Here is a 22,924-nt window from a genome sequence, read left to right on the forward strand (position 1 = left end):
GAAATAAGGGTTGGCAGTCAAGAAAACCTCGGAAAGCAAATGCGAGGTTGTGGTAGATCATTTAAACAGATCAAGAATTTGGAAAGAAAGAAAGAAAGCGAAGAAAAAATGCCCGCCAGGTGGGATTCGAACCCACGACCTCCAGAATACCGGTCTGGTGCGATAACCACTACGCTACCGGCGGGGCGATTTTCCCCCCCGCTTTCTGGAGTATTTATGTCAATGTAATTTTCTTCCTGTGCTTGGGGGTGGTAGCCAGCGCCACTCTGACTTCTCAGGGTGAAGGGGACCTTCTTTTTAATCCCCGCGCCGTGACTCCAGTGTCTACGACATGTCGAGAGTGGTCAACCAGCGTTAAACCCTCTTAAGCTCCATATGGCATCAAGACTGCCAGAACAGAGGCCCTCGCTATGCATGTAGCGAATGAGAACAGGAAATGAGGGGCTCGTAGAAATAACACAGAAATAAGGGTTTGCAGTCAAGAAAACCTCGGAAAGCAAAGGGGAGGTTGTGGTAGGTCATTGAAACAGATCAAGAATTTGGAAAGAAAGAAAGAAAGCGAAGAAAAAAATGCCCGCCAGGTGGGATCCGAACACACAAACTCCAGAATACCGGTCTGGTGCGATAACCACTACGCTACCGGCGGGGCGATTTTCACCCCCGCTTTCTGGGGTATATATGTCAATGTAATTTGGTTCCTGTGCTTGGGGGTGGTAGCCAGCGCCACTCTGACTTGTCGGGGTGAAGGGGACCTTCTTTTTAATCCCCGCGCCATGACTCGAGTGTCTACGACATGTCGAGAGTAGTCAACCAGCGTTAAACCCCCTTAAGCTCCATATGGCACCAAGACTGCCAGAACAGAGGCCATCGCTATGCATATAGCGAATCAGAATAGGAAATGAGGGGCTCGTAGAAATAACACAGAAATAAGGGTTGGCAGCCAAGAAAACCTCGGAAAGCAAAGGGGAGGTTGTGGTAGGTCATTGAAACAGATCAAGAATTTGGAAAGAAAGAAAGAAAGCAAAGAAAAAATGCCCGCCAGGTGGGATTCGAACCCACGACCTCCATAATACCGGTCTGGTGCGATAACCACTACGCTACCAGCGGGGCGATTTTCCCCCCAGCTTTCTGGGGTATATATGCCAATGTAATTTGGTTCCTGTGCTTGGGGGTGGTAGCCAGCGCCACTCTGACTTCTCGGGGTGAAGGGGACCTTCTTTTTAATCCCCGCGCCGTGACTCGAGTGTCTACGACATGTCGAGAGTAGTCAACCAGCGTTAAACCCTCTTAAGCTCCATATGGCACCAAGACTGCCAGAACAGAGGCCCTCGCTATGCATATAGCGAATCAGAATAGGAAATGAGGGGCTCGTAGAAATAACACAGAAATAAGGGTTGGCAGCCAAGAAAACCTCGGAAAGCAAAGGGGAGGTTGTGGTAGGTCATTGAAACAGATCAAGAATTTGGAAAGAAAGAAAGAAGGCGAAGAAAAAATGCCCGCCAGGTGGGATCCGAACCCACGACCTCCAGAATACCGGTCTGGTGTGATAACCACTACGCTACCGGCGGGGCGATTTTCACCCCCGTTTTCTGGGGTATATATGTCAATGTAATTTGGTTCCTGTCCTTGGGGGTGGTAGCCAGCGCCACTCTGACTTCTCGGGTGAAGGGGACCCTCTTTTTAATCCCCGCGCCGTGACTGGAGTGTCTACGACTTGTCGAGAGTGGTCAACCAGCGCTAAACCCTCTTAAGCTCCATATGGCACCAAGACTGCCAGAACAGAGGCCCTCGCTATGCATGTAGCGAATCAGAATTGGAAATGAGGGGCTCGTAGAAATAACACAGGAATAAGGGTTGGCAGTCAAGAAAACCTCGGAAAGCAAATGGGAGGTTGTGGTAGGTCATTGAAACAGATCAAGAATTTGGAAAGAAAGAAAGAAAGCGAAGAAAAAATGCCCGCCAGGTGGAATCCGAACCCACGACCTCCAGAATACCGGTCTGGTAAGATAACCACTGCGCTACTTTCGGGGCGATTTCCCTGCCCCCCCCCCCCGCTTTCTGGGGTATATATGCCAATGTAATTTTGTTCCTGTGCTTGGGGGTGGTAGCCAGCGCTACTCTGACTTCTCGGGGTGAAGGGGACCTTTTTTTTAACCCCCGCGCCGTGACTCGAGTGTCTACGACAAGTCGAGAGTGGTCAACCAGCGTTAAACCCTCTTAAGCTCCATATGGCACTAAGACTGCCAGAACAGAGGCGCTGGCTATGCATGTAGCGAAACAATAGGAAATGAGGGGCTCGTAGAAATAACACAGAAATAAGGGTTGGCAGTCAAGAAAACCTTGGAAAGCAAAGGGGAGGTTGTGGTAGGTCACTGAAACAGATCAAGAATTTGGAAAGAAAGAAAGAAAGCGAAGAAAAAATGCCCGCCAGGTGGGATTCGAACCCACGACCTCCAGAATACCGGTCTGGTGCGATAACCACTACGCTACCGGCGGGGCGATTTTCACCCCCGCTTTCTGGGGTATATATGTCAATGTAATTTGGTTCCTTGATTGATTGTGGGGTTTAACGCGCCGACGCAACGCAGGCGATGAGGCGCGCCGTAGTGGAGGGCTCCGGATTAATTTTGACCACCTGGGGATCTTTATCGTGCGCCGAAATCTCGTACACACGGGCATTTTTGCTTTTCGCCTCCATCAGAAAAGCGGCAGCCGCGGCCGGGAATCGAACCCGCGACCTCGTGCTCAGCAGCGCAACGCCTTAGCCACTGAGCCACCGCGGCGGGTCATGTGCTTGGGGGTGGTAGCCAGCGCCACTCTGACTTCTCGGGGTGAAGGGGACCTTCTTTTTAATCCCCGCGCCGTGACTCGAGTGTCTACGACATGTCGAGAGTGGTCAACCAGCGCTAAACCCTCTTAAGCTCCATATGGCACCAAGACTGCCAGAACAGAGGCCCTCGCTATGCATGTAGCGAATCAGAATAGGAAATGAGGGGCTCGTAGAAATAACACAGGAATAAGGGTTGGCAGTCAAGAAAACCTCGGAAAGCAAATGGGAGGTTGTGGTAGGTTATTGAAACAGATCAAGAATTTGGAAAGAAAGAAAGAAAGCGAAGAAAAAATGCCCGCCAGCTGGGATCCGAACCCACGACCTCCAGAATACCGGTCTGGTAAGATAACCACTACGCTACTTGCGGGGCGATTTTACCCCCCCGCTTTCTGGGGTATTTATGTCAATGTAATTTTGTCTCTGTGCTTGGGGGTGGTAGCCAGCGCAACTCGACTTCTCGGGGTGAAGGGGACCTTCTTTTTAATCCCCGCGCCGTGACTCGAGTGTCTACGACATGTCGAGAGTGGTCAACCAGCGCTAAACCCTCTTAAGCTCCATATGGCACCAAGGCTGCCAGAACAGAGGCCCTCGCTATGCATGTAGCGAATCAGAATAGGAAACGAGGGGCTCGTAGAAATAACACAGGAATAAGGGTTGGCAGTCAAGAAAACCTCGGAAAGCAAATGGGAGGTTGTGGTAGGTTATTGAAACAGATCAAGAATTTGGAAAGAAAGAAAGAAAGCGAAGAAAAAATGCCCGCCAGCTGGGATCCGAACCCACGACCTCCAGAATACCGGTCTGGTAAGATAACCACTACGCTACTTGCGGGGCGATTTTACCCCCCCCGCTTTCTGGGGTATTTATGTCAATGTAATTTTGTCTCTGTGCTTCGGGGTGGTAGCCAGCGCTACTCTGACTTCTCGGGGTGAAGGGGACCTTCTTTTTAATCCCCGCGCCGTGACTCGAGTGTCTACGACATGTCGAGAGTGGTCAACCAGCGCTAAACCCTCTTAAGCTCCATATGGCACCAAGGCTGCCAGAACAGAGGCCCTCGCTATGCATGTAGCGAATCAGAATAGGAAATGAGGGGCTCGTAGAAATAACACAAGGGTTGGCAGTCAAGAAAACCTTGGAAAGCAAAGGGGAGGTTGTGGTAGGTCATTGAAACAGATCAAGAATTTGGAAAGAAAGAAAGCGAAGAAAAAATGCCCGCCAGGTGGGATCCGAACCCACGACCTACAGAATACCGGTCTGGTGCGATAACCACTACGCTACCGGTGGGGCGATTTTCCCCCCCGCTTTCTGGGGTATTTATGTCAATGTAATTTTGTTCCTGTGCTTGGGGGTGGTGCTTGGGATTAAAAAGAAGGTCCCCTTCACCCCGGGAAGTCAGAGTGGCGCTGGCTACCATGATTCGTGTCATCTGCCGCCACGTTACGATATATATATATATATATATATATATATATATATATATATATATATATATATATATATATATATATATTTATATAAATTAGATTAGGGTGTCGATCTGGAAACGAAACGAAACGAAAACAAGAACCGAAACTGGTATTTTTCCCGGAACTCAACCCGCGGTCAACGCCAGTCGCAGATTTTCTCTTTCTTGGCAACATGGACTACGTAACTTCCCCGCACTTTTCTCTTCATATTAGTATCAGCACTGTCAACGCTTTTTACGTCTTTACAAGAGGACAAAAAATATGTGCAGCAATGTTGCAATGGTATGCTACTCCGAGTTAAAACACGAAATATCACACTCTCGAGAGCATGCCGGTAATACGAAACATCAACTTTGCCTTTCTCCGGTGCGGCTGTATAGGGAAAATCGGGCCGCAGGATTGCTGAACTGCACAAGGAAGACCAGAACCCGAAATGTGCATGTTTTATGCATTTCTGAATTCATCTAAAAAAAGGTCGCACACCTAGATAGTGCAAATACTTGACAAGTGCGACCCTCATGAGCTGCTCGGTGACTAACCCTTTGCTGCTGATCACAAGAATCTTGGCTCAATCACCGCACTGGGCTAGATCACCGTAGGGATTTCCACACACGTAAAACATCCCATGGTGGTCTAAATTTCCCTTCCGACCAGCAATATATGGTGTGCTTTTTAGCAAAGGCAGAGCGTCGGCGCATCAGATGCACCAATATTATGTCAAAAGTGTGTTTCGGGGAAACAGAACAGAAGAGGCCCACCACGTGGTTTTAGTTACTCCGCACCGATATCGACCGCGAACAACTCTCCAAGCATACAAGTATCACAAGCGTACAAGTGTACAAGTACAAGTATACAAGTACAAGTATACTGGTACTTGTACAAGTACTTGAACTTGTACTTGAACAAGCGTACAAGTATACAAGTTCAAGTATACAAGTACTTGAACTTGTACTTGAACACGCGTACAAGTATCACACGTACGCTTGAACAAGATACACGGGCTAAAGTTTTGTCCAAATAGTCAAGAAAACGTTCTACTTTGCGAAATGGCGGCACGTACATGAGCACTATACAAAAGCTACAGCAGCGAATCGTGATCACTTCGAAATCTCCAGTGAAGGCATGATACTTCTCTATTAGGTCACTTTTTAACACACCTTTGGCGTAGACTGAAGCACTACCACCTTGCTTTTGAGATCTAAAAAACCCGGTATGGGAATAGCCATCGAACAAATACACATCACTCGCATCTGCGTAACAGGTTTTCGTAAAGCACAAGAAATGAAATTTTAGTGAGAGTTGCTCGAAATAAACATCAAGTTGTTCCCTTTCGCTTCGGTAGCTTCTAGCATTTAAGTGAAATAATGACACAGACTTGCGTGACCATTCATTGTAAGCTATAAATTCATTAAAGCTATCGTAATCAAACCTAGTACTACTCATGAACTTGCTCCAAACCATGCGAGAAAAAATAATAAATTTTCTGGGTGAGTATTGTAACTGCATGCATGAGAAGTTGACTAGCTCGGCGCTATCATTCTGATAAAGATGCCACAGGCGATTTTTATACACACACACACACACACACACACATATATATATATATATATATCGAATGCAGCCTTGATGCCAAGGTAGCCTAAGAGGGTTTTCCCGCCAGTTACCCGCCTATGACAGGCTGTAGACGTTCGCGTCACGCCCCGGGGGTTGAAAAGAAGGTCCCCTTCTCCCCGTGTAGTCTGAGTGGCGCTGGCTACCACCCTCAAGCGTCAGATACAGTTGTAGTAAATATAAATACCCCAGAAAGTGAAGGAGAACACAGTCGCCCAGATAGCCGAATTGGTAAGGCATTCGAGATCTAATCGAAAGGCGTGGGTTCGGTCCCCACTCTGGGCGCGTGTTTTTCTTTCTTTCTTTCTCACATAATTAATTAAAAAAAATAATAATAATGTAACGTCACTAACGGTAAAATATAGTCTAGCCATTCCCCTATGCCTTCTTTGGCATTTTAGACTGCCGGCATTTCTTTCTGTATATATATATATATATATATATATATATATATATATATATATATATATATATATATATATATAGTAAATAGGAAAACTTTAACCAAGGTAGAAACCACGATTGTTGCCAACATTTCAGCAAAGAGAATACTTGCTTTTGTCAGGGCAAACCCTCGCCTGGGTGGCACAGTTTACATGGTAGGTCCCCAGGTGGGAGGAGAGAAGTGGAATTCAGAAAGGGGATTGGTTTGGGAGTACGTAGGGAGAGATATTAAGGGGGAAAGAAGGTTGTATTGTTTGAGTCGCGAAGTCGGTAAGAGTTGTTCAGTCGGTCAGTCGGGGGTTGATATTCCGCGAAATTCTTGGACAAAAAGGATGAGGGGGTGTTTGTTGCCCGGCCGCGCGGCCTACCGAAAGATTCTCAGAAACACCAGAAGCAGAACACGCGGTGCAACGAGTACTTATCATAAGCTATCTGCAAGCCCCAGGTCAAAATAAAAGGTAGAGAAGGGGGGGAAAAACTAGGTCAAGGAGAAAAGAAAAAAAAAGGAAAAACCGCACACAGACATGAAAATGATATAACAGCACAGCTGAAATGGCACGTGTCGCCAACAGCAACATTCATTGCGCAGGTCTTTCCTAAAACTCAAAAACGAAAAGATAAAGTTGGGGGGACATATGGGGCACAAGACAAAGCGGAGAAGAAACGACAAAGAAAAAGAAAATAAAATCGAATTCCAGAGAAAAGGTTGGAAGGATGCCTGGGCGTACTACACTGGAAGCTAAGGAATAAAACAAAATAAATTAGGTGGCCACATGTGGATCATACTGAGGGGTCATGTTCTTTGCATGAGATACAAGTAAGACAGTGCCTAATCTGTATTTCCTGTGAATATCGCAAGGATTCGAAGTTGGCCCTAGATGCATTAATTCTATCATATTCTACGGAGTTGAATTTGTGACTTAAATAGGATTTTGGGTATTTTCTGTATCTAGGAGACATCAGGTTTGGCTAAAGTATATACACTTAAGGTCATCAAAACTGTGGCCTGGTTGGTTTAAATGCTGCGCTACAGCTGTGGGGGATTTACTGAGAGTATCTGCCAGTTGACCGTTAAGACTTAAGCTCATAGGTTGACTCGTTTCGCCTATAGACTGTTTGTGACACATTGACCATTCTAGCATATACACAATTTTAGATGAAGTGCACGTAAAACTTGAATTAATCTTGTGAATATAAATACTGGCTGTGCTTTTTACAATGCAGTCGGCCTGCAGGTGCTTGGAAGTCTTGCATCTGGGACGGGAGCAGCTGGCTTTGACTGGTTGCTCTGAAGGCCCTGTTTTAGCATGCACTAAAATATCTTTTAGATTCCGATTTCTCCGGTAGGTAACACTTGGTGCTTCCGGGAACGTTGTTTTACGTCGGCCGTTCCTGGCTAAAATTTCGTAGTATTTCCGCAAGATATTGTTTACGTTAGGGAGGGTGTTTTAAAATTTAGTTATCAGAGCAGGTGGCCGACGCTTTCGTTTTGCCGCTGTTTGTTGAGCACGTCATCCCTTTTGAGATTACATGCACGTTGGTACGTCTGATCGGGCGAGCGTCTGGGGTGGTTCTTGTTCATAAGTTTGGACTTGAGTTCATCTAGATGCTTTACGTAGTACCTGTCTTCACTGCACACTCTTCTAAGTCTGGTGGCTTGAACCACAAAGATCCCTTGTTTGCCGTGTCTCGGTTGATGGCTTTCAGAATCTGGAACCGGCTGCCTGTCTGTTGGTTTTCTAAAAAGCATGGTTTTAGTTTACCGTTGTCTATAGGTACGGTAGTATCCAGGAAGTTCACTTCTTATTCAGAATGCTGACAGGAGAATTTAATAGTCGGATGCGAAGAATTCAGATGAGATATAAACGTTTCTAGAGTCGCGCCACCGTCTTCCCGAATCATGAAGATGTCGTCTATGTAGCGGAGGCAAACCTGGGGTTTATACGGGAAACAGTTTAACAGGGTTGTTTCCAGTTTTCCCATGAAAATATTGGCATAGGTCAGCGCGAATGGAGTACCCATGGTGGTTCCAAAAACTTGCATAAAGTAAGATGAGTCAAATTCAAAATAACTGTGAGTAAAACTAGTCTTAACAAAGTTATGTACACTTTTGGCGCATGTTGGCGCGGGTTCTCTGATAAAGCTTTTGAAAGAGCTTCTATTCCTTCGACGAAAGGGATGTTTGTATACAATGCGGTGACGTGAAGAGTATCAAGGAGGTTTCCACTGGGTAGGCGCCGCCCACACTTATTTATCTCTTCTATTATGCGGTGAAAGTGAGGGATGTCCTGAACGAATAAAGGAAGAAGAGCCGGATTGTCGGGGAGGTAATGATTCAGAAACAGAGATAGTGCTTTGGTTGGGGTATTGTTATTCGAAACTATGGGTCTACAAGGGATGTCGGCAGTAAACAATGATTCTACGAGGACTTTTTTTACTTTTGGGAGGAGGAAAAACGTCCTGCGTGCTTATTATTCGGTTTCATGAAGTTTAAGTCCGGGGTCGTTAATAGTTCTCTAGATCGCAGGATTCTGAGGCTGTGCTCCTGGCTCGGATCGTTATCTAAGGGCTTGTAGTTGCAAGGGTTATTGAGCTGCTTATAAGCTTCATCTTTCTATTTTCACATATTTAAAACAACTACGCTACCACCTTTGTCGACTGGCTTTATTACTATGTCGGTTATGGCTGATAGGCTATTCAGGGTAACTTCTTCAAACGGAGTTAAATTCTTGCGCTTGTTTGATTGCTTAGTAGTTGTCAATATTTTTCTTATATGATTTTCAGTAGAGATCCAATTTTGTAGATTGATATTCATTTAGAGTCCAAGTGCTAGGTGTGTGGAGGGTGCGCTTGTTAATGTCGGGTTAGTCCTGTTTATCCGAAGAAAACACTCTTAATCTCATTCTCCGAGAAAATTCAGTGAGATCTTTATACAACTCGCATTCATTCACACGGTAATTTGTGGGACAGAAGGTTAGACTTCCTTCTAGGGTACGTTTCTCGTCGGCCATTATTGTTTTGGAAATGTCAATAACGTTGCTGGGGCAGGTACCGAGCGAGCTCGTTTCTTCAATAGAATTACTTGTTAGGGAAGGAGGTTCTACTACAGCAATTTGTGTATCGAGGAGGGCCCTTACATGAACAAATACTCCATAGTCCGGGTTATTGAGAAGCTGGTGTTCTACAGTGCAAGCTGCACTTCGCGAGGGAAGCTGGTCACGTTGAAACTTAACCGCTTGCTTATTGCTTACATCATTTCCCTTCAATTTCTAAACATATTAAGATTTAGTTTCTTCTGCTCAGTTATCGGAAGAGCTTCAATCTGGTCATTGAAGAGGCTCAGTTGGCTGGTACAATGGCCTCTAGGAATTTCTATTAGTGAAAGCGAAGCATTATTCAGAATTCCTTGCCACCTGGCAGCTAGTTCAAGAGGGAGCACACCAAGGGAACAACTAACTTAGGCGAAAGCCTGTGGGGATCTTTTTGCTTTGGAGATACGAGGAGTACGTTTTGAGTTGAAATCTGTAATTGGTTTCTTTGCCGGGTAGTTGTCGAGCTGTGAGGAAAGTGCGGGATTTAAGGGTTGGAGCGTCCAGTCATCTTGGGGGTAGTCATTTGTGCTTGTTTCGAGCCGACCTTTGCGGTGACACTTTTTTTGCTTGGAGTATGTCGTTTAGGGGGGCTCCTAGGGGTGAAGTTCATATCAATATAAATATATATATATATATATATATATATATATATATATATATATATATAGACTGAAAAGATAAAAACTCACACAGAGCGCGAAAAAAATAAGGTTAGTAGAGACAGAGACGAACGAGAAAGACTTAGAAAATAAAAATAAGTTTACTGACGTTTCAGGGAGAGGACTCCCTTTCTTCAGAGTACAAAATAAGTTCGTTTCAGAGCTATATATACAGAAAATGTAGCAAGCGCGAGGGCAAGGTAAGAGGAGGGAGAGTTTGTACAAATGGATTCATGGTTGGTGGGTAGCAAAAGAATGAAGGGAGAGCGGGAAAATTGATTACAACAAGGATAATAAGAACACACAGTCACGCGGTACGAACTTGGAAAAAAAGAGAGAGAGAAGAACCAAACACAGAGAAAAAAAAATAATACATAATTAAAAAAAAATAAAAAATAAAAATAATAATAAATAACAAGGTAATTTTCCTTCCCCGTGGCAACGGGGGTGAAAGAGGGGTCAAAACAAGATAGGCCCATGCCCGTGTTTGACATGGGCAAAAAGATTAGTCACGCGGAACGAAGACGTTCCAAAGAAGATATGCACACAAAGGGCGAACATCTGCCCATTCACACCCGTTTTAGGAATCCAAGTAAGGTCATTGAAACAAGAGACACGTGGCTTCTGTTGGTGGGAGGCGGGGGTCGCGCCCAAAAGCAGTAGGACAGGCAGTTAAATGCGCCGTCTTTTCCCGCTTCCGGAAAAAACGGCGCATTTTTTCTCGACTTGAATTTTCAATTATTTATTCCTGCATAAAAAAAAAGGCAATCATACCTCATTCGGCACTATAAAACACTGTTAAAAAACGCCAAACAGCACTGGCAATAAGGACTGCAACTTTGATATGTGTCCTTACGGAATCCCTCGTCCCGTACGTCTCTGTTCTACAAAATGCATTACGAGGGTTCTGGCTTCAGCAGTCTGAAATGCCTTTGGCTATCCCCGACTTCCGACCACGTCTTACGTGCGGCCGCTGGGAAAAAGACGTTCTACGTCTTCCCGCGGTGGTCGAGGGGCGGCGCTAGTTGACCGGGCTCTGAGCAGTCGTAAATACAAAACCCCGCGGTATAGTCGAGAGGGGAGTCGCCGCGGAACTAGCTCAATGGTAGAGCACCGCACGCGTTATGCGGAGGTTGTGGGTTCGTTTCCCGCTTCCGGAAAAAACGGCGCATTTTTTCTCGACTTGAATTTTCAATTATTTATTCCTGCGTAAAAAAAGGCAATCATACCTCATTCGGCACTATAAAACACTGTTAAAAAACGCCAAACAGCACTGGCAATAAGGACTGCAACTTTGATACATATATATATATATATATATATATATATATATATATATATATATATATATATATATATATATATATATATATATATATATATATATATATATATATATATATATATATATATATATATATATATATCAGCGGGTCGAAACGGAAAAAATACCGGTTCGATGATTTGAATTATGACTGAAGTTAGAAAAAAAGCATCTAGTATTTTAAAACGACCGTCAATTTAAAATACAAACACAAATTGAAAATGCTACTGTTACCCAAGAGCAGTGGCGCAATCGTAAAGCGAATTTTAAACAATTGCGAGATATTAGAAAAACAGATGAAGTGACGACAATTTAACACCTACTTTCTCGCCCAGACTTTGTTTTCTAGCGACAATTCATAAAGCCACGGCCAAGAGATATGACGGTGGGATATATTTTCTGCCTTTTCCTTTTTTGTTTAAATAACAATCGTCACTATCGAATCGCCCATCACGCTAACATTGAAGCCCCAAATTTAGGCCTGCGTACTGGTGCGTTGAAATACAGGCGCTTAAAACCCATGGCGCACACTTTTTATATTTGCAACAAAACAGAAAATTCCTACAACAGGCACCTAAATACAACGAATGAATCATACTATTTGGTCACCCTGAATAATTTATCTGTCACCTTATCGAATGTGTTAGCCACACTTTTGTTCAAAGTAAGCGTTATTTAACGCCCAGTCACTTCATTATTGCTCTGACCATTGCAATTCCTTCTGCGATAGCTATACCGGGTGAGTGCATTACAATCAGTATGTCATCGTACCGCCTGACCCCCGGCCATCGTTCCGTGCACTACACTGGGGAATCTTATAAGAGAATATGCGGTTACAAAATGAAAGGGAAATTTGACGCCCGAAGCACGAGATGGGAGTTTTTTGGGTAGACGCTCTTTAATTCGTCCACAGCAGTACTTCCCTCCGGATCGACTAGCAGTAGAAGTAATGTAGCAATTTAGGCAGTCAATATAAGTGCACCTTTGAAAAAAAGCAAATCTGAAAGAGACAAAACTGCAGAACAAGCAGAAAAGATGATAGCTTGGCGAATGGGGCAGTGTGAGGTACCGGCTTGCCTCTCTGCACGTGTGATCTACTTTATTAATGTTTCTGCTTCCAAGACAAGGTCAAAGGCTGCAGTTTCTTGCCAAGGGATGAAGTGAACACCTTAACAGTTTTCCCTGACATATCTGTTGTTATTTGTATCTGTAAAAAACTAAACTTGTCTACTGTACTCTCCTCAAAAACTGACCACGGAACTCACTTTCTTCGCATTGATGGCACGCTTTCTTGTGAAAGGCAGGGCAAAGAAAAGTATAAACCAATATCGACGTTTTGGTGCTTTTTTATACTAATTCTCTTTTACTTACTTTTTGCGTATTATTTTAAAGCAACGTGCTTCGTCTTCTGTTTTTGTTGTTTTCTGTGTAAACACATTTCTTTAAAAAACTGGCGCATTTGATGCCCGTGCTATATCTCTGCTCCGAGGCGAAGCTTATGTTGCAGGCTTGCAGACTTATTTTAACGAGCCGGTGATATTAAACGTGGATCAAAACTTGGATACATGGACATTTTCTATTTTCATGTGCTTAATAAATCGGTTGTGGGGAACGGAGATCGAGGCCACTTGTGGTCAGCAGAAAACGGCTTAGCCACTGAGCAGTTCCTGAGCTCACACTTGTCAAGTATTGCCAATTTGCAGGTGCCGCAGCTTTTACACAAATAATGAATTGGAAAAACTTTGCACAAATCGGGTGTGGGTTTTTGCTGTTGCGCAGTGGAGCAATCCTGCAGCGTGACTACTCCAATAAAGTTGCAGCTAGGGAAGGGAAAAGTCGTTTTATATCCCCTGCAAGCTGCCGAGAATGACATTTCGTTTGGTCAGCTTGCACTCCGCTCGCGCTTCCAGCAGCAACAGACCATAGCTACATTGGTGTTCCTTCATTTCCCCTGTTGTTACATAGAGCTTGATATTTTCAATTGTTTGGATGGGAAAGTGCGCGAGCGGGTGAGAAGTTAATGGTACGCAAAAGAAAAAAAGGCCTGAATGAATTGTATTGACTCTGAAATATCAACAACGGAGGGTCGAACCGTTTCGCCATGAACCAGTAACCGTTATTTCTTTTTCCTGTTCAGTACCGGTTCGGGTTCAGCGTGATAATAAAAATAACGGTTCAGGTTCGGGTTGGGTTCCGGCAAAACGGCAAAAACACCGGTTCAGTTCCTCTTTTCGGTTCGGTTCGGTTCCGGTTAGACACCGATATAAAAAACACACACACACACATATATATATATATATATATATAAATATATATATATATATATATATATATATATATATATATATATATATATATATATATATCAAGGTTGCAGTCGTCATTGCCAGTGCTATTCGGCTTTTTTCGAAATATTTAATAGGGCCGAATGACGTGTGCTTGTCACGTTTCTCTGATTCATTGATAAATAAGCGAAAATATAAGTCGAGAAAAAATCCGCCGTTTTTCCGGGAGCGGGACTCGAACCCACATCTCCGCATAACCGGTGCGGTGCGTTCGCCATTACGTTATCCCCACAGCGGCTTCTCTCTCGACTTTAAAGCGGGGGTTTATATTTACAAGAGCTCTGAGGCCGGTCAACTAGCGCCGCCCCTCGACTACCGCGGGAGACGTAGAACGTCTTCTTTCCCAGCGGCCGCCACGTAGAACGTGGTCGGAGGTCGGGGTTAGCAATTGGCATATCCGCTTATTTTCGCTTATTTATCAATGAATCAAAGAAACGTGACAAGCACACGTCATTCGGCCCTATTAAATATTGTCACGAATAAAGGTAGAAAAACAGTATTTACTCGACTTAAAAGACCTACAGACGGCACCGAAGCTGACGCACAAGCAGAGCTGCCGTGGTAGCACCCAAGCCTCTTCTTCTTCTCAGACCCAATGTTCCGAAATGCACATACCCAAACAGGGAGATTGTCCCAGGCATGCGGCATTACCCCCTCCCCTGAGAAAGCATCATCCCGATGCAACGTCCCGATTTATGGTCCTAACAGTCAGCAGTTCAAGATTCAGCAGTTCAAGATTCAGTCGAGCGGGTGTAGTACGGCTTCATTCGTGCTACGTGGACGACATCCGACGGTGACGTGGTGCGACGAGAACGTACCGTGCCCTCAGGAAGAACTTCGTAGTTCACGTCGCTTGTCTGGCGCAGAACCTTGTAGGGTCCAAAGTAGCGACGCATCAATTTTTCGGAATAACCCTTCCGGCGAACAGGGCTCCACACCCAGACGAGGTCTCCTGGTCGATATGTAACCTCCCTGTGACGCGCATTATACCTCCGGGCATCGTTTACTTGCTGGCATCGAATGCGCTGGCGAGCCAGCTGGCGTGTGGCCTCTGCACGCTGTGCGATTTCTTCGGCGTCTGCGGTGACGACAGAGCACTCGTCAGGTAAAAGCATGGAGTCCAACATTGTCAGGACGTCTCGACCATGCACTAAGCGAAACGGGGTAAACCGTGTTGTTTCCTGCGCCGCCGTATTGTAGGCGAAGGTCACGTATGGTAGTATGGCATCCCAATTCCGGTGGTCGACGTCAACGTACATAGAGAGCATATCGGCAATGGTCTTATTTAGCCTCTCCGTTAGTCCGTTCGCCTGCGAGTGGTAGGCGGTTGTCCTCCGGTGGCTTGTGCAGCTGAGATGTAACACTTCTTTAAGAAGTTGTGCTGTGAACGCAGCTCCCCTGTCCGTGATGACAACTGTCGGGGCACCATGACGAAGGACGATGTTCTCGATAAAGAACTTGGCAACTTCTGTGGCCGTGCTTCGGGTAAGGGCCTTTGTTTCACAGTAACACGTTAAGTAGTCCGTAGCGACGACGATCCATCTGTTGCCGGAGGATGACAAAGGAAAAGGCCCCAGAAGATCCATACCGATCTGCTGAAACGGTAATTTCGGAGGGTCAACCGGTTGGAGTAGACCGGCGGGCTTTTCGGGCGGAGTTTTCCGCCTCTGGCAGTCTCGGCAAGTTTGTACGTACTGCTTGACATCAACCGCAAGCTTCGGCCAGTAAAACCGTAGACGTATGCGGGCTAAGGTACGGGCGAAGCCGAGATGCCCGGAAGACGGTTCATCGTGACAGGCCTGCAGAATTTCTGCACGTAGTTTTCTTGGTGGAACGAGCAAGTATGTTGTTTCCGTGGCATCGAAATTCTTTTTATACAGGATGTTGTTACGCAGACAAAATGACGTACGGCCGCGTGCGAAAGATCTGGGTAGCTGAGAGGTACATCCTTCGAGGTAATGGATGGCTGGACGAAGTTCCGGGTCATTTCGTTGGTCTTGAGCAAGGTCAGAAGGAGTGACGGCTCCAAGAAAGCCGCCATCATCGTCTTCCTCGGTAGAGATTTTATTGATTGGAGCGCGGGAGAGGCAGTCTGCGTTGCTGTGTTTACGGCCGGACTAGTAGACGACACTGACATCGAACTCCTGTAGCCGGAGACTCCAACGAGCGAGACGTCCAGACGGGTCTTTCAGGTTGGCCAACCAGCACAGAGAGTGATGGTCAGTAGCCACCTTGAAATGTCGTCCATAGAGATATGGCCGAAATTTGGTGACGGCCAACACGACAGCCCAGCATTCCTTCTCAGTTGTAGAGTAGTTGGCTTCGGCGCGTGACAGAGTACGGCTCGCATAAGCGATAACCCGCTCTACACCATCTTGCCACTGTACAAGCACTGCACCTAACCCGATGTTGCTTGCGTCAGTATGCAGTTCAGTGTCAGCGTTCTCGTCAAAGTGGCCGAGCACAGGTGGAGTCTGCAACCGACTTTTCAGTTCGTCGAACGCTGCACACTCTTTTGGGCCCCAACTGAACTGCACATCATTCTTTGTTAGGCGAGTTAACGGCTCCGCTATATCGGAAAAGTTCTCCACAAAGCGACGATAGTACGCGCAGAGGCCGAGAAAACGGCGTACGGCGTTTTTGTCGCTTGGTGTTGGAAAAGCGGCGACAGCAGAAGTCTTGTCGGGGTCAGGGCGGACGCCTTGGAAGCTGACGAGGTGTCCCAAAAACTTCAGCTTTTCGTACCCAAAATGGCACTTCTCTGGTTTTAACGACAGTTGGGCGGATCGGATGGCCTCAAGAACTGCTCTCAGACGCACTAGGTGCTCTTCGAACGTTCGAGAAAACACTACCACGTCGTCCAAGTATACAAGGCACGTCTGCCACTTTAGTCCAGATAGAACAGTGTCCATCATCCGCTGGAAAGTGGCGGGGGCGGAGCACAAACCAAACGGCAGGACCTTAAATTCGTAGAGGCCGTCCGGAGTAACGAAAGCTGTTTTTTCGCAGTCTCGTTCATCTACTTCAATTTGCCAATAACCACTGCGCAAATCAATAGAGGAGAAAAATCTAGCATTGCGCAACCGATCCAACGAGTCATCAATACGCGGCAAAGGATAGACGTCTTTCTTCGTAACTTTGTTGAGCTTCCGGTAGTCTACGCAAAAACGAAGAGTACCGTCTTTCTTCTCAACAAGGACGACCGGGGATGCCCAATGACTTGTCGATGGCTGGATGACGTCGTCTTGGAGCATTTCTTTCACTTGGCGACGAATAGCCTCGCGTTCTTTCGTTGAAACTCGGTAAGGGTGTTGGCGAATGGGTCGCTCGTGTTCGTCGGTGATGATGCGATGCTTGGCGATGGTTGTTTGTCGAACCTTAGACGTTACAGCAAAGCAGTCACCAAACGAGTTGAGAACATCGCGAAGCTGTTGCTGTTGGGACATCGGCAGGTCAGGGTTTATGTCAATTTTGGCGACCTTCTCCGATTCGTTCTGCGTGGACAAGACTCCTAGAACAAGATTCCTTTCTTCGTCGCTTACTGCGTCCAGGTATGCAACTGCTGTTCTGTGCGATAAATGCTGGTGTTCCGGACTGAAGTTCGTAAGCAGTATTTCTGTTCGTTGGTTGCTGATGTCGACGAGGCCACGGGCTGCGCAGACCTGTCGGTCGAGCAGCAGGGAAACGTTTTGTTCGGCGATACCGCAACTGACAGGTGATTGCTCGCACTCAACAGTAACAAACATACTGCTTCGGGGAGGTAAAGTAACAATCTCGTCGCAAATTCAGAGCGCAGGCCTGGAGAGCTCCCTCTCGTCGTCGACTGACAGAGGGTTCGAAAACGTAACCAAAAGATCCCGCAAGTCGATCACTGCCCCGTATTCGCGGAGAAAGTCCAAACCGAGTATAAGTTGTTTCGAGCACTCCCGCAGCACGGCAAAACAGCCGGGGAAAGTTGAATCTTGAATTTGAATTCGGGCGGTGCACACACCAGTCGGCACAACAAGGTGGCCGCCAGCTGTGCGGATTGGCGGTCCACACCATGGCGTCGTTACTTTACGCAGCTTGGACGCGAGTGACCAGCTATTAACAGAATAGTCAGCGCCGGTATCGACGAGAGCTGTTGCCGAGTGGTTGTCGACGAGGACCGGGATGTCGGCAGAAAGAAGTTCGTTCGCTTCAAAAGTTCGATTTCGGTGGTCGTCATGCGGATGTCGTTGCGTCGGTGGAGGTTCTTGAGCTTTATGCGCAGCGGCCTCACCCCCGGAGGTCGCTGGGTTTAGTTTCCCCGGTGTGGGCTCGGAGACCGGTTCCCGCCAGATCGAGGAGAGCCGGGACGGATCGGTGATGAGTACCTGCGAGGGGTAGGCGTTCGGGACTGATGAGTAGCGGGCGAAGTTGACGTCAGCTCGTGGGCGGAAAGGTACTCCTCGATTTCTCGGGGTCGTTCCCCGTAGCGCGGTCGAGGTGCGTTCGGCGAGAACCCGCGAAGTCCCAGGCGGCGGTAAGGGCAGTGACGGAACACGTGGCCTTCTTCACCACAATGGTAGCACAGGGGCCGATTGTCTGATGTGCGCCACACAGTCGCTTTCCGTTCGAGACGTCTTGGCTCATACCGTGTGGCCGGGTTCAACGTGCGTCCGAACGGCTGTGTCACAGTTGGCAACACCTGGGGCGGTGCCGAGGTCGGCGTGCGCACCACGTCCGTGTAAGTGCGATGTTCCACTGTTGGAGCCAGCATAGGATACACATCCGGTTACGTTCGAACAGGGCTTGCAACATCGGCCGGTGCCGCGGGTCCCATTGCTCGCCGAACTTCGTCTCGGACGACGTCGGTAAAGGCAGCGAAAGTTGGTCGGCAGTCACCCTGTTGAAGAAGCCGCAGTTACTCACGCACGACGCTCCTCACGAGCTCCCGGAGAGCGTGTTCATCGTTGACCGCTGAGGCGCAGGCGGCCACACTGGCTTGACGCCCGTACTGCATGTTGCGCTGCTGTAGGGCCCGCTCCATTGAGGTCGCTTCCCGAGCGAAGTCAGCAACCGTTGTTGGCGGGCTGCGTACAAGGCCGGCGAATAGCTGTTCCTTCACACCCCGCATCAGGTGGCGAACCTTCTTTGCTTCACTCATACCAGGGTCAGCTCGCCGAAACAAGCGCGTCATGTCCTCGACGAACATAGAGACGCTCTCGTTTGGTTTTTGCGCCCTGGACTGTAGAGCAATCTCGGCCTTTTCCTTCCGCTCACTATTTCTGAAGTCTTCGAGCAATTGCCGCCGAAACTCCAACCAGCTTGTAAATGTAGGCGCGTGGTTTTCGTACCACGTCTGTGCCGACTCCCTGAGGGAGCAGTAAACGCTTCTCAGCTTACGTGTGTCGTCCCACTCGTTGAACGCAGCGACCCGATCGAAATGATCGAGCCAGTCCTCGACGTCTTCGAAGATGTCGCCGTGGAACGGCCCCGGTGTGTGCGGCAAGTGCACCACCAGCGGCGAGAAGGCTCCGCTGCCCTCATTGGTTTGGCAAGCCGTAGTGGTTGTCATTACGCGTGGAGGCTTCACCAGCAGGCCAAATTCTGGTGGTAGACCTCGAATACGGCGACTTGACTTGTGCACTGGTGTTGTCTCCAGATGACACTCGCGTGGGTCGGTAAACTCGCCTGGCTCGAAGTGCATGGGATTACCCCGCACCTCCACCACAAATGTCACGAATAAAGGTAGAAAAACAGTATTTACTCGACTTAAAAGACCTACAGACGGCACCGAAGCTGACGTACAAGCAGAGCTGCCGTGGTAGCACCCAAGCCTCTTCTTCTTCTCAGACCCAATGTTCCGAAAGGCACATACCCAAACAGGGAGATTGTCCCAGGCATGCGGCAATATTTCGAAAAAAGCCGAATAGCACTGGCAATGACGACTGCAACCTTGATATGTATCTTTACCGAGTCCCTCGTCCCGTATCTCTCTGTTCTGCTACATGCATTACGAGGCACTGGCTCCAGCAGTTCGGATATGCCAATTGCTAACCCCGACCTCCGACCACGTTCAACGTGGCGGCCGCTGGGAAAGAAGACGTTCTACGTCTCCCGCGGTAGTCGAGAGGCGGCGCTAGTTGACCGGCCTCAGAGCTCTTGTAAATATAAACCCCCGCTTTAAAGTCGAGAGAGAAGCCGCTGTGGGGATAGCGTAATAGCGAACGCACCGCACCGGTTATGCGGAGATGTGGGTTTGAGTCCCGCTCCCGGAAAAACGGCGGATTTTTTCTCAAGTTGTATTTTCGCTTATTTATCAATGAATCAAAGAAACGTGACAAGCACACCTCATTCAGCCCTATTAAATATTTCGAAAAAAGCCGAATAGCACTGGTAATGACGACTGCAACCTTGATATGTATCTTTACCGAGTCCCTCGTCCCGTATCTCTCTGTTCTGCTACATGCATTACGAGGCACTCGCTCCAGCAGTTCGGATATGCCAATTGCTAACCCCGACCTCCGACCACGTTCTACGTGGCGGCCGCTGGGAAAGAAGACGTTCTACGTCTCCCGCGGTAGTCGAGGGGCGGCGCTAGTTGACCGGCCTCAGAGCTCTTGTAAATATAAACCCCCGCTTTAAAGTCGAGAGAGAAGCCGCTGTGGGGATAGCGTAATGACGAACGCACCGCACCGGTTATGCGGAGATTTGGGTTCGAGTCCCGCTCCCGGAAAAACGGCGGATTTTTTCTCGACTTATATTTTCGCTTATTTATCAATGAATCAAAGAAACGTGACAAGCACACGTCATTCGGCCCTATTAAATATTTCGAAAAAAGCTGAATAGCACTGGCAATGCCGACTGCAACCTTGATATGTATCTTTACCGAGTCCCTCGTCCCGTATCTCTCTGTTCTGCTATATATATATATATATATATATATGTATATATATATGTATATATATATATATATATATATATATATATATATATATATATATATATATATATATATATATATATATATATATATATATATATATATATATATATATATATATATATATATATATATATATATATTGTGATGTTATGAAGGTACTGATCAGAGACTGCAACACGGGTTTTAGTAGTTATAAATGTAAGAACATTTATGCGACGCGATGAAGAATGAGACAGGCGGAACGAAATCGGTCATAAAAGACAGTTAACACGTTCGTGTCACGGCAGTGGTTTCGACAAATCCTATATAAAGAAGAGTCAAAGTTAAATTTAATAATGCGAGAGCAAGCTGGTTCAGTCTTACGGGTCAGAAATCTGGCTCTGGTCGAAAAAGCAGACGAGGGTATGCCATTGAAGGCGCAATAGAGGCATCAACATAGGCATGTCAATCAGCGCAGTAAAGACCGGTAGCAAGTACTAATACTTCGGTCCATAGTACATGTTGAGGACGTGATACCTGACTGTCCGGACGACATCCACAGGACACCGTGGTTCTGGCAGCCCGGTCGACAGGTTGCCGAACCAGGGGACTCACCAGGAAAGCGAGAGTGCTCTGGGTTGCCCTAATCAAACCTTCTTATGCCTCTACACCTTCCTCGTCATCCTGACTTTGATCCTCAACTTGCCTTATCTTCATTTCGCCGCGCACCGTTTCCACTGGAGGTTGGCCAACTTTCTTTTGATTGTGCCATCCCATCACATTACTCCCGCCTCAAAAAACAATAGCTGGGGCACAGCCACACGCACTTTCAAAGACAAAATCAAAAGAAAAAAATCACACGCTAAGCACTGTCTACGAGTCTCCTTGCAGTCTGTTCTAACTACTGAGCCTCGCACTAAAGTCTCGCGCTTAAGTTCACCGGTTCATCCTGAATGGAACAAGCATCTGAGAAGAGAATACAAGTCCAAAGTAGAGAAGGGGGTCGTGCCATTGGAAGCCGATCGGTTTCACACATCTTCCTGCCTCTTGTAATTCCAAAGAAGCTAACCAGGAAGTACAGATGTCGTAGCTTCACCCGTAAACTGTCTGTCTTCTGGCTACTGTGGGCTCCTGGGACAGTTTTGCGGCCATAATAAAATCTCTGTTCGCTGGGACTGTTCTTCGGTTCTTCCAGATCCGGTTTCCTCTGAGATGAAAGCAACTGGTTACCGAAACGCCTGAAAATTCTCAATCGGCATAGTTTAGCTATCGCGCTGTGCTTTAAAAAAATGTTGGTCGTGAAATTCTGCTGCCTGTCGGACGCCTGGATCGAGGCACCCAACTACTGCGGCAGTCGACTGGACTGCCAGTGTACGAAGCCGACGCCCCTTCCCTTCACCAGGTACAGCCTGCGCGAATGGGGTATCAACAATATCTTCCATGTCTGGATGGCAGGCGTGGATGAAGCACCATCGCTGCTGCCAGCTACTCCTGTTCCGCCGCAGTTTTCCTCCCTGACCTGGGTCACCTCTGCCGTCACCCGTGAAGTCCAGGCCCTTCCGCCAGAACTGTTAAACTGTTGTGTTTTTCTTATCCATGATTTTGGTATCGTATAAACCATTTCAGGCGTACCGCCCTGATCCGTCTCATTTGGAAGATCTTATGACACCCTGACGGTCCAAAGATCCTGCTAATAACATCACAACTGGCATCCCCGAGAGGACGGCAGAATTCTTCTTTAACAACAACAAGAGCTGGACCTGAGCGGCGACTGCGGATCTCCGACGTGGAAGCGGCAACATGGACGTTGATGAATTGATCACAGCTGCAAGTCAGCTAGGCCATAGGGATGCTGAATTACCGGAGTGGGTTAAAAATGAGCAAGCCCGCATGAGGGAAGAGAGAGCCGCAGCATGCGAAGCGAGCAGACTAGCATCAGAGCTCGCTGCGAATGCCGCAGAAGCAGCAGCAGAGGGTGAGGTGGAAATCCCCCAGCTGAAGATTAGTCTTCAGGAGTTCGGTGGCAACCATCAACAGGAACCGGTCGCTCAAGCGGCAAGCCGCGTGACGATCAGTCCCCATAATCTCATCCCTCCATTCGATGAATGACGAGACAATCTAGATGCATATCTAGCCCTATTTGAACGTTTCGCCCATCCTCAGAGCTGGCCGGAAGAGAAATGGGCCATTTCTTTGTCGATGTGTCTCACCGGCGAAGCCTTGACAGTTGTTGGAAGGATCACACCCGAGGACTCGTTAAACTACGA

General features: G+C 47.2%; 1 protein-coding gene and 2 non-coding genes across 3 annotated transcripts in view; 1 reads left to right on the forward strand and 2 right to left on the reverse strand.

The window, feature by feature from the left end:
• Positions 1-22,924, forward strand: part of LOC144145246 (uncharacterized) — a 329,859-nt gene that overhangs the window by 292,543 nt on the left and 14,392 nt on the right. The window lies entirely within an intron of this gene.
• On the reverse strand, positions 112-184 carry Trnat-ggu (transfer RNA threonine (anticodon GGU)). The gene has a single exon. It is a non-coding gene; the product is annotated as a tRNA-Thr (tRNA).
• Trnat-ggu (transfer RNA threonine (anticodon GGU)) lies at positions 2,424-2,496 on the reverse strand. Its single transcript has one exon. It is a non-coding gene; the product is annotated as a tRNA-Thr (tRNA).

Source organism: Haemaphysalis longicornis, unplaced genomic scaffold (genome assembly GCF_048455015.1).
Source record: "Haemaphysalis longicornis isolate Haplotype H1 unplaced genomic scaffold, Haemaphysalis longicornis Haplotype H1 scaffold_7, whole genome shotgun sequence".
Taxonomy (NCBI): Eukaryota; Metazoa; Arthropoda; class Arachnida; order Ixodida; family Ixodidae; genus Haemaphysalis; species Haemaphysalis longicornis.